Here is a 14,773-nt window from a genome sequence, read left to right as displayed (position 1 = left end):
CCTTGTTATATTGTGCTTCATTTTATTGCACTTTGCAGATTTTGTGTTGCTTACAAACTGAAGGTTGGAGGTAGCCCTGCATCGAGCAAGTCTATCATTGCCATTTCTCCAACAGCGTGTGTTCACTTTGTTCCTTTCTGTCACTTTTTGGTAATCCTCACAATATTTCACACTTTTTCGTTGTTATATTTGCTATGTTGATCTGTGATCAGTGATCTTTGATGTTACTACTGCAAAAAGATTAAGACTCACTGAAGGCTGAGGTGACAGTTGGCATTTTTAGCAATAGAGTATTTTTTAATTAATGTACATACATTTTTTTATACATAATGCTATTGCACACTTCTAGACTACAGTATATTACAAACATAACTTTTATTGTAATGGGAACCAAAATTTCACGTTCTTCACTTTATTGCAATATTTGCTTTATTGTGGTGGTCTGGAACCAAACCCACAATATTTTCCAGGTCTGCCTGTATTAATGAGTGCTCTGGGGAAAAGAAGCATGGGTGGGGACTGCCCCAGCAAGCCTGGACTTAAGATCTCACCCACAATTAAGGTGTTGTGTAGCATTATTGCATTAATTGCAATCGTGACTTTCATAAAACTTATCATTTTAACCATTTTTAAGTCTATAATTCAGTGGCAGTTCACACTGCTGTGCAATCGTCATCATTCATCTCCAGAATGTTTCTCATCTTACAAAGCTGAAAGGACACCTATTAAACAGGAACTCCCCATTTACCTCTCCTCCCAGCTCCTGGCAACCACTGTTTCTACTTCCTGTTTCTATGAGTTTGACTACTCTAGGTACCTTTTATTAGTGGGATCACACAGTATTTGTCCTTTTGTGACTGCCTTATTTCACTTAGCAAAATACACATTGATGCTGTAGCATATATCAGAGTTGTACTTCTGTTTAAGGCTGAATAATATTTTTCTGTGGGTTTCCCTGTGGCTCGGTGGTAAAGAATCTGCCTGCCAATGCAGGAGATGCGTGTTAGATTCCTGGGTTGGAAGATCCCCTGGAGGAGGAAATGGCAACCCACTCCAGTATTCTTGCCTGGAGAATCCCATGGACAGAGGAGTCTGGCGGTCCATGGGGTGGGTGGAAATAGAGTTGGACACGGCTGAGCGACTAAACCACCCAAGTGTTCTTCTGTATGTATATACATATTATGTTAATTCATTCATCTCTAAGTGGATACTTGAGTCGCTTCCACCTTTGGCAGTTGTGAATAATGTTGCTATGAACATGGGTGTGCAAATCTCTCCACAAGCCCTTGCTTCCAGTTCTCTGGGGTATATATCCACCATATCGATTTTTAAATGAAGTTAAAAATGGAAGGGGAAAAGAACATTATTGCCTGTCAGGAACTTTTTCATTATACTTCTCCAGCATCATACTCTGTTGGGTGGAAGTCCAGCACTGTCTCTGCAGAATCCATCAGAGAAAGGAATCTGGGATCATCTGAACAAGCTGCCTGCTGATAAAAGCACCCAGGGTCTCGAATTCCATCTTCACACAAGGAAGCTAGCTCTTCTGTCACAACTGTCATAACGCGTTGACCACAGATGTTTCGAAGAGAAAAGGAGTGGCATCTAGAATGTCAGCACTGGAGTCAGGCAATAGCCTCCAGCAGCACAAATAACCAGAGGATCAATAGCATGAGATCAAACAGAACTAGTCCACGTGACCAAACACATAACACAGGGGACCATGAACTTCCTGGAAACAGGCAACAAACCAATAACCACCTGTTGGCTTGGAAGCTGAGACAAAACGAGACAGGCAGCAGAATATGGTCCTTCTATATAAGGAGAAAAATTTTTCTTCCTTTGGCCATGAAAGTAGGTAATAATGTCAAGTTAGGGGTCTTGGGATGGACATGTACACACTGCTTTATGTAAAATGGATAAACAACAAGGTCCCACTGTAAAGCACACAAAACTCTGCTCAATGTTATGTGGCAGCCTGGATGAGAGGGGTGTTTGGGGGTCAAGGGACACATATAAATGTATGGCTGCATTCCTTCGCTGCTCACCTGAAACCATCACAACATTATTAATCAGCGATGTGCTATGCTTAGTCACTCAGTCATGTCCAACTCTGCAACCCCATGGACTGTAGCCCATCAGGCTCCTCTATCCACGGGGACTCTCCAGCCGAGAATACTAGCCGAATGGGTAGCCTATCCCTACTCCAGGGGATATTCCCAACCTAGGAATCGAACCAGGGTCTCCTGCATTGCAGGTGGATTCTTTATCAGCTGAGCTACCAGGGGAAGCCCTGATTCATTGGCTATACCCCAATACAAAATAAGAAAGTTAAAAAAAAAAAGATGCATCTGATCTCAACTTATTAGTCCCTTTACGGAAATTGTTGTTATTTAGTCGCTCAGTCATGTCCTGACTCTTCTGCGACCCCATGGACTGTAGCCCGCCAGGCTCCTTTGTCCTGGGGTTTCTCCATACAAGAATCCTGGAGTGGGTTGCCATTTCCTCCTCCAGGGGATCTTCCCGACCCAGGGATCAAACCCATGTCTCCTGCATTGGCAGGGAGTCTGTCTGAGCCAACAGGGAAGACCTTTATGGAAATTGAAGTATTAAAATATGACCTTTCATTTGAAATTTTTTAACTTGGTTTCCATTGGGAATTTATAGATCTGGACAGTAACACTGACATGTCTGGAACAAACAAGGAATTGCCACATTTGCTGGATGGGAATTGCTTCCTCTCTTGAAGTCTCACTGGCAGATACCAGCCTTCTGTAGAGTCAACCAAGAAATCTCATTCATCTGTAATAGCAGACTTGAAGAAACTTAATAAACTTTTGGTGATCAGTAGTAACTGAGCTTCAGAAAATACATCTGCAGAAGTTACCTGCCAGCCAGAGATGATAGCTGAGAGCCCAACAGTTGTTAAGGAGCATTAAGAAAAGAAGACCCAAAGTGAATATCTCATGGGCACCAAAAATGAACAGCATCCACAAGTCTGCTTGCATTAGACCTCACTTGTATTGCTGAGTACCAAAAAATTATCAGGCAAATCCACACAAAAACCTGCACACACATGTTTATAACGCAAACATCCCAAATTCACAAATAGTCAAGATGTCCCCCAATAGGTGAATGGATAAACTGTCTGTTCATACAGTGGTATACTAGTCTATAGTAGTTTTTATTTATTTTTTTTTTTGGCTGTAGCATGCACAACTTCCCTGACCAGGGATCGATCCCATGCCCCTTCCATTGGTGGTGTGGAGTCTTAACCACTGGGCCACCAGGGAAGTCCTGGAATATTATTCCATGATGAAAATATCTATGGAGCTACAGAAAGACATGGAGAAGGAACTTTAAGTGCATAATTGCTAAGTCAATAAACCAGGCTGAAAAGGCTAAATTCTATATAATCCCAATTTTTTGACATCTGGGAACAACTACAAAGACAGTAAAAAGATCAGTGGTTGCCAGGGGTTTTTGGTGGGGGAAAAGAGGTGAATTAAGTGGACACAGAGGGTTTTATGGCAGTGAAACTATTCTGCATGGTATATGGGTAATTGTGGATACATGACATGTTGCATGTGGCAAAACCCATAGTACACAATAATACAAACTGTGACGTCTACTACCTACTATGGACACTTATTAATAATAATGCATCACAATTTGCTCATCAGTTGTAACCAAAGTTCCACACCAATGCAAGCTGTTAATTTTTAAATTACCTAAATATTTAAAAAAATATAGGCACTTAATGTGCTAGAGAAGAAAATGTAGGCAAGGTTACCTTCAGCAGGCCAGGTAATGGCATGTCAGGGAACATGGGTCAATTCAGGGAAATAAATAAATGAGAGCATTTCTGTCATTGCAATCCCAGCTGAAACATTTCACAAGCGGCACTTACCCTAGGCACAGACATTTCACCCAAGCTTTTAGGAGATGAGGAGGATGTACTCAGTGAGACTTCTGAGCAAACTACTTCTTGCCATCCAGTTGAATATAGGTTAAAGACTAGGACCAGAGCCCAGAGAATCCACTGACTGGCAGGCCTGAAACCAGAGAAAAGGTCACTTTTGAAGCTGTTAAGGCCATTCATCATCAAGGCCCTCCAACCTTCTACCATTAATTTTTCCTCCTGCAGACACTGCCTGGATTCTCCAGGCTGGCTTTCCTCTGCAGGAAGCTCTTAAGGCTTTGCATCTAGTTGGCAGAAATGCAGACCTACCTTTTCTTGTTTCACGAGCCAAGAATGTTATATTTCCCACATGACCATGAAAAATTGGGCCAGACGATCCGCCGTTCCCTTGAAAAAGCTACATAGACACACGTGCAAATCCATATGTATGCAGAAGATGTATAAACCTCCAAGTGGAATGTTCAGCCAGATATTTTTAAAGTCATTTATGTTAGATAATCTGTCTATTCTACTTGTTAAAATTTAGGCCTTTTGAGATGCAGTGGAAGTATGTGCATACAGGAGATGTTTATTCTCATTAAGATGATTATATTTTGGATATGTTGATGGTTTTATGTATAACATACCACTTTAGGATGATAGCGAATGTTCAGAAAGCAGAAGTTACTAGGAATCCCACTACAAGTGCTGTTAAAAACAGAAGACTGTATTGTAGGCAAGTTACGCCCTGTGGACTCAACTGTCAAGTTACAAACTTTTAACCACATAGTTTGGTGCTCTGAATGATTCCCAGGGTTTTGTGTATTATGATTTGTCCATTGAAAAATAGGAACTTGAAGGATAATGGAATAATTTTTTAAATGAAGGAAAACTATGTATTTTGACACAGAAAATTTTATTACAGGTAACAGTAATCATTAAAGCATTCATTCAGGTTATTGAATACTTTGTGTACCAATTAATTTAGTTAAAGCTGTGACTACTTTAGTTAGATCTTGGATCTGTTTGTTTAAACTAGACCACAGCCTGGCAGGGTAGACCCCTGCCCTTGCAGAATTAGTACAGGAAGATGTTAGTCATTCAGAAACATAATTATATAGTTTTCTTTTATTTAGGCATTGGCTCTCAAGTATTTATAAATGACACCAATGGCATGCATTCTCACTGTGACCCAGAGCTTAAATAAACCTCACTCCACACACAGCTGACATTTTCCTGGCCTGACCATGCCAGAATCACGGTCCTCCCTCGCTGTCCTTACATCCTGCAGCCATTTCCTTTCAAGCCTTCCTTAGCATCCTGAACCCTTAGCCTGAGTGGCTCTGAACTGAGGCTTCGTGCTTGACAGATGACCACTGGCTTCAGAAAGAATATATTCTAGTCCACATACTAACAGTGAGACCCCCAGGTCCCAGCAAAATCCCATCCCATGGCATTCAACCACAGTTTCTCTCCAGGATGGTGCTTCTCTGAAACTGAGTGATGGAAACAGATGGCAGGACGACTCAGAGACCTTGGTGATGGAGTGTGTCACCCGGCAGCCAGGCTGCAATGGGTTGAGAGGAGACTGGTGGACAAGCATACAGGTGGGACTCAGGACCCCTCTTGCAAAGGAAGGCGGAGATGAGGGTAAAGTGCGAGAGCAGAGGCACTGGCGGGGCTGGCCTTGCATGTGGCTCTGTGTTTCTGTTTAAGCAGAGGGGGCTCCGCATGTCTGCTGGCTGAGGAGAGGAGGCCCCGGGCAAGAGCCAAAGGCGGGGACAGAAAGAGTGATCAGTGAGGCTGATGTCCCGGTAAAGATGGGATCCACAGAGGACAGAGGCCAGCCTTGGCGAGGAGTCTGAGGATTCTGAAACGAAAGGGATGCACGAGTCTGTGGGGCGCAAAGAGGGAAATGGAGGAGGTTTGCATTTTTTTAGTGAAGTCGGAGCAGAGTTAGCATGAAAAGGCACTGTTTTGTCAATATCCCTGGCTCTCCGGGGAAATTAAGATCCCGATGTAAACAGTCAAAGTGAAAACTTTGGTTTCACATCCATTTGCCCCCTATTTGACCCTAGTTTTCTCACACATGAGCTGTGCGACTTCTCATTTTCTAACAGTTTAGGAGGCCGCCAAAGAAAGATCTGGTGAGCGAAGTGCACTATTGGTTGTCCCTTCTAAGGAAAAAGCTACTTTTAAAAACTCAAGTCATTATTGTCCTTTTTGGGTTGTTGTTTAAAAACTACTTATCAAAAACATTGTATTCCACCTTTATTTTTCAATATTTCACATGTGCACGTCATTGGAATTGGGATACACCTTGGGGGGCTTCCCAGGTGGCTCAGTGGTAAAGAATCCGCCTGCAAAGCAGGAGCCGCAGGAGACGCGGGTTCAATCCCTGGGCTGGGAAGATGCCCTGGAGGAGGAAATGACAGCCCACTCCAGTATTCATGACTGGAGAATGCATGGGCAGAGGAGCCTGGCGGGCTACAGTCCATGGGGTCGCAAAGAGTCAGACATGACAGAGTACAAATGAGTGAGTTACAGTTCATGACACATCATCGCCTTTCTTGGTAAAATAAGTGTGCGTGACACAAAATAGACAGTGTCTTAGCATGGGTTGGCATGACCAAGTACCACACACAGGGTGGCTTAAACAATAGAAATACATTTTCTCATAAGTTCTGGAGGCTAGAAGTTCCCCCACAAGGTTCCAGCTGGTCTGGTGTCTGGTGAGAGCTCCCGTCTTGCTAGCTTGTAGACAGCCACCTTCTCCCTGTATCATTACATGACCTTCCTTCTGTGCGCACGTGGAGAGAGACCTCTCTCGTGTCTCTTACCCTGTCGGATCAGGACCATACTCTTATGACTTAATTTCATCTTAATTACCCCCTGATAGGCCCTCTCCAAATACAGCCACACGGAGAGTCAGAGCTTTAACATGTGAATCCCGCAGGAGATGTGGACATTCAGTCCATGAAGATGGCACCCTGGATTCCATTAAATGCTTATCACCATCACCAAGATAAATTGCCATCTTGTCATCAGTGCTTTATGTTAACTCTTCTGTCTTCTTTTTAATTTAGAATCAAATTGTATTTGTTTTTTTTTTTTTAAGTAAATTATGATGAAACTGTGAAGGGTACAAACGGTATTTATAGTTTTCAATTAGAAATAATAAACAGAGTTTCCTTAAAGGCTTACTCCTGAAGAAACCAACATTGTCATAAAATGGAATATGAAAACTGAAAAAATTAAACTTTCCAAAACAGTCTGGTTTATTCTGGGCACAGATTTAATAACTCTTGCTGCTAGGAGAAGTACAATTTACTGCCATAGAAAAGCTGAAAATGTCAAACATATTGTTATAAAATACAATGCAAGCTGCCTGCAAATTAGACCTCTTTTTTTTTCAACTGGCATATTTCCTCCTTCTGTGCAGCTTTTATGTCTGTGGCCCTTACTTTGAATTGAATGCCTCAGTGTGTGATGTAAACATTCAAAGCCCGTCACGCACTGGCTGGTTTTCAGAGGTGAGGGCTGCTGCAGACAACAGAGGGCATTACAAGGTCTGAGCTATTAAGAAGGAGCTCAGTAGAAATGAGACAGAACCAGCACTGACATGAACACTCAGCCAGGAGCTGAGGTCAGCGAGCTCCGGGTAAAAAAAACGAAGGCTGACAATCAGAGGACCAGCGCCCAAGGACTACAGGAGGCCAGCAAGCCCTTCTTAGCCTCCAGATCATAACCCAGAACCAACACAGCATAGATGTCATCAGACTGGTTCATCTAAAACTCACACCTCTAATGACCCAAATGTTCTTTTCTTCCTATTTTAGGTAGGTTTCCAACAGGTTTAGTTGTTTGGTATCTCTTAAACTCCAAGCCCATGAAGAGCAGCAAATTAGAAAGGAGAAGAGAGACAGTGAAGAGTGACCGCCCACAGCAGTGCAGGGCAGAGAAACAGTCAAGATGCCACTCAGGATAAATGCAGACGCTCCGTTAGCATTGCTGGATGCTGCTCCATTATGAAAGTGAAAGGGAAAGTCGATCAGTCATGTCCAACTCTCTGCGACCCCATGGACTGTATAGTCAACCATGGAATTCTCCAGGCCAGAATACTGGAGTGGGTAGCCTTTCTCTTCTCCAGGGGAATCTTCCCAACCCAGGGATCGAACTTAGATCTCCCGCATTGCAGGCGGATTCTTTACCAGCTGAGCCACCAGGGAAGCCCAAGAACACTGGGGGGGGGGGGGGGGGGGGGGGGGGAGGCGGGCGGGGAGTGCCTATCCCTTCTCCAGAGGATCTTCCCAACCCAGGAATCAAACTGGGGTCTCCTGCACTGCAGGCGGATTCTTTACAAATGCATTATGTAGGCTCTTTAGAAAGACATAACGGAATTCCCTGGTGGTCCAGTGGTTAGGACACCACACTTTCACTGCTGAGGGCATGGGTTCAATCCCTGGTCAGGGAACTAAATTGTGGGAAGCTGTGAGGAATGGCCAAAAAGAAAAAAGACATAACAAGTATGTAGCATATTTGAAATATTTCCCTAGAAGTGATTAAATAAACAATACCTTGGTAACAAAAAGGGTCAACCTCAGCTACTTCTAATGTTCAACTATGTGACCCAGTTTTTTTTTTCTAATTAAAATTGGTCTAAATTTTGAGTTCAGTTCAGTTCAGTCTCTCAGTCGTGTCCAACTCTTTGAGACCTCATGGACTGCAGCATGCCAGGCTTCCCTGTCCATCACCAACTCCCAGGGCTTACTCAAACTCATGTCCATTAAATCGGTGATGCTATCCAACCATCTCATCCTCTGTCATCCCCTTCTCCTCCTGCCTTCAATCTTTCCCAGCATTAGGGTATTTTCCAATGAGTCAGTTCTTCTCATTAGGTGACCAAAGTATTGGAGTTTCAGCTTCAGCATCAGTCCTTCCAATGAATATTCAGGACTGATCTCCTTTAGGATGGACTGGTTGGATCTCCTTGCAGTCCAAGGGACTCTCAAGAGTCTTTTCCAACACCACAGTTCAAAAGCATCAGTTCTTTGGTGCTCAGCTTTCTTTATAGTCCATCTCTCATATCCATACGTGACTACTGGAAAAACCATACCTTTGACTGGATGGACCTTTGTTGGCAAAGTAATGTCTCTGCTTTTTAATATGCTGTCTAGGTTGGTCATAGCTTTTCTTTCAAGGAGCAAGCGTCATTTATTTTCATGACTGCAGTCACCATCTGCAGTGATTTTGGAGCCCAAGAAAATAAAGTCTGTCACTGTTTCCACTGTTTTTCCATCTATTTGCCGTGAAGTGATGGGATCAGATACAATGGTCTTAGTTTTTTGAATGTTGAGTTTTAAGCCAGTTTTTTTCACTCTCCTCTTTCACTTTCATCAAGAGATTCTCTAGTTCCTCTTTACTTTTGGCCATAAGGGTGGTGTCATCTGCATATCTGAGGTTATTGATATTTCTCCTGGCAATCTTGATTCCAGCTTGTGCTTCATCCAGCCCAGCATTTTACATGATGTACTCTGCACATAAGTTAAAAAAGCAGGGTGACAATATACAGCCTTGACGTACACCCTTCCCAATTTGGAACCAGTCTGTTGGTCCATGTCCAGTTCTAACTGTTGCTTCTTGACCTGCATACAGGTTTCTCAGGAGGCAGGTAAGGTGGTCTGGTATTCTCATCTCTTTGAGAATTTTCCACAGTTTGTTGTGATCCACAGTCAAAGGCTTTGACATAGTCAATAAAGCAGAAGTAGATGTTTTTCTGGAACTCTCTTGCTTTTTCAATGACCCTTGGCAATTTGATCTCTGGTTCCTCTGCCTTTCTAAATCTAACTTGAACATCTGGATGTTCTTGGTTCACGTACTGTTGGAGCCTTGCTTAGAGAATTTTGAGCATTACTTTGCTAGCATGTGAAATGAGTGCAATTGTGCAGTAGTCAGAACATTCTTTGGCATTGCCTTTCTTTGGGATTGGAATGAAAACTGACCCTTTCCAGTCCTGTGGCCACTGCTGAATATTCCAAATTTGCTGACATATTGAGTGTAGCACTTTCACAGCATCATCTTTTAGGACTTGAAATAGCTCAGCCGGAATTCCATCACCTCCACTAGCATTGCTCGTAATGATGCTTCCTAAGGCGCACTTCACTTCAGACTCCAGGATGTCTGGCTTTAGGTGAGTGATCACACCATTGTGGTTACCTGGGTCATTAAGATCTTTTTTGTATAGTTCTTCTGTGTATTCTTGCCACCTTTTCTTAGTATCTTCTGCTTCTGTTTTGAGTTCAGTACCTGTCTATTTAGCACAGGACTTCGCAGACCAGTACAGGAGCTGGCTGGCACATGCTCATACCACCACCCTCCCAGAGGAGGAGCAAGACAGACGCAGGAGATCAGAGACACTAGGCTTCTAGAAACAGGTCCCCATTGGAGGTGGGCAGAACCTGTGTGCCCTGGAGGTGGCCCAAGGAGAGGTGCATGGCAGGGGAGGCGAGGCTGACCACCTCATTTCCCCAGCTCAGAGGAGCAAAAAAATAGAGGTTACAATATTACTTGTTCACTTTTTTTCAGTGTCCCTTTCAAGTTTTACATTATGAGATTATAATTCAAAGGTATTTTAGGATCAGGTAGCATAACACCACTGGCTAATATTCCTGAGGTATGGGAAGTATAAGTGACAAGATCCTAGGTAGCATGAAAATTAATTTTTTCACAGTACACAGAAGAATTGGGTTGATAGCAGAAATGTTCTGTGGATTTCATGTGCAAATTCTGCTTAACTCTAGGGCTCAAGGTAAATCACTTCCTATATTTGTTTTCTCTCTGAAATAATCATCTAAAGGTATGCCCAGGACCCCGAAATCTTGTCAGTTAAATTAAATACTAACATGTTAGGTAAAAGCCAACAAGACTTTTGTTGGCAAAAGCCAACAAGGGTGGTGCAAAACGCCATCCGAGACTTTAGGAAAGCATGTTCCATGATGGCACAAGACAGCGGCAGAGCGAAAACTTAGGAATTTAGGGCTTCAAATCCATGTTCTTAATTCCTGCTCCATCCTAGCACTTTCAAACGCAGACAGACCCTCAGCAGACCTCAAGGAAGTCAGAGGGACAATGACAAACATTTGCTTACCCCAGCAGTTCTTCCTGTGGAGTTGACATTAAAATGACTTCCTCTGTTGGCATTTGACCAATTCAAGCCCTCTCCATTTAGATTATTTTGAACATTTTGCCCCTACTGAGCTAAACCTTCCTAATTAAAGCAGCTCTTTAACACTCATAATTTCTAAGGAAGGAAAATTCTCCTGAATTTTCCATTTTTCTTGTTAAGAATGAAAGCTGTCCCTCCCACAGTAGAATTACAATTACTAATCAACTTAGAAAGCCAGACCAATACTGAATACATTTTTAGAACACTGTCTTTCTAAAATAGAAAGTAGTGAATGTCCATATGAACGCAATAACTGGGAGTACGCTATTAACAAATGATGAATTTCTTTTAAAGCACTGTTGCAAGTTTTACCATTGTCAGGCTGAATGACCTTGTGATACAGTTTCTTAAAAGAGACACCACCATAGATGAATTTTTGTTTTAAATGAGATGCTACCCCAGATCATAAAAGACACACATGCTAAGGGGCTATACAGGTCTGCAGACTTATGTGCTTTTACTGGGATGTGACCTGTTTTATAAAGATGAGGTCAGAAGGGGAACAAAGGGGGCAGAGATTCCTGATTTCTATTCCTTTCATCTAGAAAGCCACAGGCTTCTTCTTCGGAATTGCTGAAAAAAAAGAATTTTCCTTCCTAAACAAACACTGGTCTTTTAGCAATTTCTGATGTATTTGTCATAAAGAGCTACTGCAGCGCTCTTAATTACTAGAACCTCTTCATGTTCTCTAGTCTGAGATCTGGGTGTTTATGGCATGCAGTCAGAGTGAAAAGAATCCTGTCAGGGAATCAGTCACCAGGAACCTGGTGATGTTCTGATGTGACAGCAGGAGTCCCCGTTGCTGGGATGTTCCGCCGCCCCCTCTGGGAGGGATCAACCCTCAGGGTGAAGAGCTGGCAGCCCAGAGGTTTCAGCTCTGAGTCACTCACAGGAGGCACCAGCAGGACACCCCCACCTCTCCGCAGGTATTTTCCAATCCAACAATGTCAGCTAATTACAAGAAGAACCGAGCTGTGATGAACAGATGACATGCCCTGTATTAAGTACCCTGGCCTGGTCTGAGCAGCGTCACAGAGAGATGCAACTGACCTGCTGTCCTTCAGAAGCTGTCACAGAGGCATCTCTTCCCCAGACACCTCCGAGAGCCAGAGTCCCTCCCCCTCACGGCTACACCCTGGCCTCCGGGCTGGGACGGAGCTGCCTGCTTCTGTATTCACACGGGCTTGTGAGTCCACTGTCCTGTTCTGTGTTATTTATATACATAAACACATTCACATATACCCAAATGTATACATATGTGTGTATATATACAATATGTATATGTATGTGTGTATATATATATGGGGGGCGGAGAGAATTATTTGAGATCCCAGGCTTCCTCACTGATAGTGAGCATCCCTGATGATAACTACAACACCACTCAGTTTTCTTCCAGGAATGAAAACTATGTTTTCTTATTCATATACATTTTGTACACATACACATTGTATTTCACCTCTGTGAACAAAAATATAGAAACAACTTTCTCTGGGTCTCTGTGACTTCATCTTAGACTTAACAACAACAAGCAAATTTACTCTGTTCACTTTTGTAGACATGTGCTGTCCTTAAACAGACCAGTCTGTTCTTTCCCTGTCCTTGAACTTTTGACTCTGTGATGTCTTTTACATAAGCCTGTTTTTCCTCTGTTCTCACTGTTTCTAAAGGAGCATTAGACCGACTTTCAGGTTGCACTGTTCTCCCTCACACAGAACAGTAAAGAGAGAATGGTTATAGCAGTTGCACACTCCTTTGTATTGTACCATTATTCCATTTCCTTCTGTGGGCCATTACTCCAGCCCATTGCATGGACTATTTTCCAGTTCCATTCATGGACCACTATCCCAGTTTGTTCTGTGGACTGTTCCATTTCCATTCATGGACCATTATCCCAGTTCATTCTGTGGATTGTTCCAGTTCCATTCATGGACCACTATCCCAGTTCATTCTGTGGACTGTTCCATTTCCATTCATGGACCATTATCCCAGTTCATTCTGTGGACCATTTTCCAGTTCCTTCTGTGGATCATTATTCTAGTTCATTCTCATGGCTCCATGGATGCGGGGCTCCCTCCGTGAGCCTGTGCCCCACTGGTCAGAGTTGGGCTGATGCGTTCCGGGCTGTCTGATCCGTTTAAATGTCAGGGAAAGAGAAGAGCTGGCTGCCCTGACCTGGTCTCTGTTGAGCTTTTGCAATGTATTCCGTGTGTCAGATGTTTCATGCAGCTTTCCAATATTAACACTGCTCCGCAGATTAGGGTCTTAAAGATATCCAGGCAAGTTTAAAAAGTGTGAGCTACAGAAAATTAGAATTTCATCTGGATCTGGAAATAGGAATTGGTACCAAAGCTTTTTATTCGACTGTCAGTCACTTCACACTTTGCCAGGCTCCATCTATGGAAAGGATATGCCTGAGGACAGTGATGAGAAGATATTCGAGTCTGGGATAGACTCTCAATGCTTGAAAGTTATCTTGTGCTCTTGGGATGGTAAAGCACTCTTCTATCTGAAGAATCAGAGTCTTAAATGAAGGAAGGCCCTTTACAAATGATCTCTCCTTTTTTATATCAAAGATGACGTCACAGATACCCAGAGAGGCTAAGTGACTTGCCACGGTCACAGAGCAGTGACGACGTGAGCCTATGTGGTCTCCCAATACAGTTATTTTTCCATCACATCAAAATTCCCCGAGCTCTCCTTTTGAAGTCTTTTATTTGTGAAGTTTAACATACTGGTGTTTCGGTTTTCAAACTGTGTATTTTATCGACTGAATGAATGTAAAGAAGAACACCCTCGTGTGTGACTCCCACTCTCACACCGCTTCACTGTTGGTCCCCAGAGGTGGAGCTTTCCCACACATCAGGCCCCTCCGCCACACCAGCCCGGGGGTCCTACAATTTAACGCGATCCTGACACCAGCTGCCTGAGACAGACTCGGACACACAAGATAAGGGCCCAGTCCCACAAGACTGGCACCCTCCTTCCCACCGCCCCCACACACACTTCAAACGTGCCCTGAAATTTGTGGTTCCCATGACCCCTACTCGGATTAATTTGTTGGAGTGGCTCACAGAACTCAGGAGAACGCTTTACTTACTGGGTTACTAGCTTGTCTCTCAAAAGGTATAACTCAGGAATGGCCAGATGGAAGACACGCACAGAGCAGGATCTGGACCTTTCAAGGCCCCGAGCTTCTGCCCCTTGGGGCTTGGAGTGTGACACCCTCCTGACACATGGGCGTGTTTCTGTCCACCAGCATGGAAGCTCTCCACATCCTATCCTCTGGGGTTCTTACGGACGAGTGATTGATTAAACCCTTGGCCCTGGGTGTCTGAACTCTCTGGAGGTCTGAGGAGTAGGCCTCTAGGTCCAACTCTCTAATCACACGGTCCCCCAGGCAACCAGCCTCACCCTTAGGGACTTTCCAAAGGTCACCTCATTAACGGAAACTCTGGTGTGGTTGAAAGGGGCTCGTTATTTATTAATAACAAAAGACACCCATTTCACCTTTATGCTCTGGAACTGTTTCAGGAATTGAGAAAAAAACACATGACAAAAGATGCCCCTAAGGCTTTCATATAGGAAATTATAAGGGTTTAGAAGCTGTGGGCCAGGAACAGTGGCGAATACATATTTCTTAGTATAAA

General features: G+C 43.4%; 1 protein-coding gene and 1 long non-coding RNA gene across 3 annotated transcripts in view; one reads left to right on the top strand and one right to left on the bottom strand.

Moving 5' to 3' along the window:
* LOC133050631 (uncharacterized) overlaps positions 1–14,272 on the bottom strand; it is a 162,298-nt gene extending 148,026 nt beyond the window's left edge. The window contains exons 1-2 of the long non-coding RNA XR_009691653.1: positions 14,224–14,272; positions 3,911–4,055 (exon numbers count right to left, since the gene is read on the bottom strand). This is a non-coding gene — a long non-coding RNA (uncharacterized LOC133050631). The remainder of the gene's footprint in view (positions 1–3,910; positions 4,056–14,223) is intronic.
* Positions 1–14,773, top strand: part of TRMT9B (tRNA methyltransferase 9B (putative)) — a 66,317-nt gene that overhangs the window by 10,616 nt on the left and 40,928 nt on the right. The window lies entirely within an intron of this gene.

The sequence above is a fragment of the Dama dama genome, chromosome 32 (genome assembly GCF_033118175.1).
Source record: "Dama dama isolate Ldn47 chromosome 32, ASM3311817v1, whole genome shotgun sequence".
Lineage (NCBI taxonomy): Eukaryota > Metazoa > Chordata > Mammalia > Artiodactyla > Cervidae > Dama > Dama dama.
The sequence above is the reverse complement of the archived record's forward strand: the minus strand, read 5'-3'. Positions and strand labels throughout refer to the sequence as shown.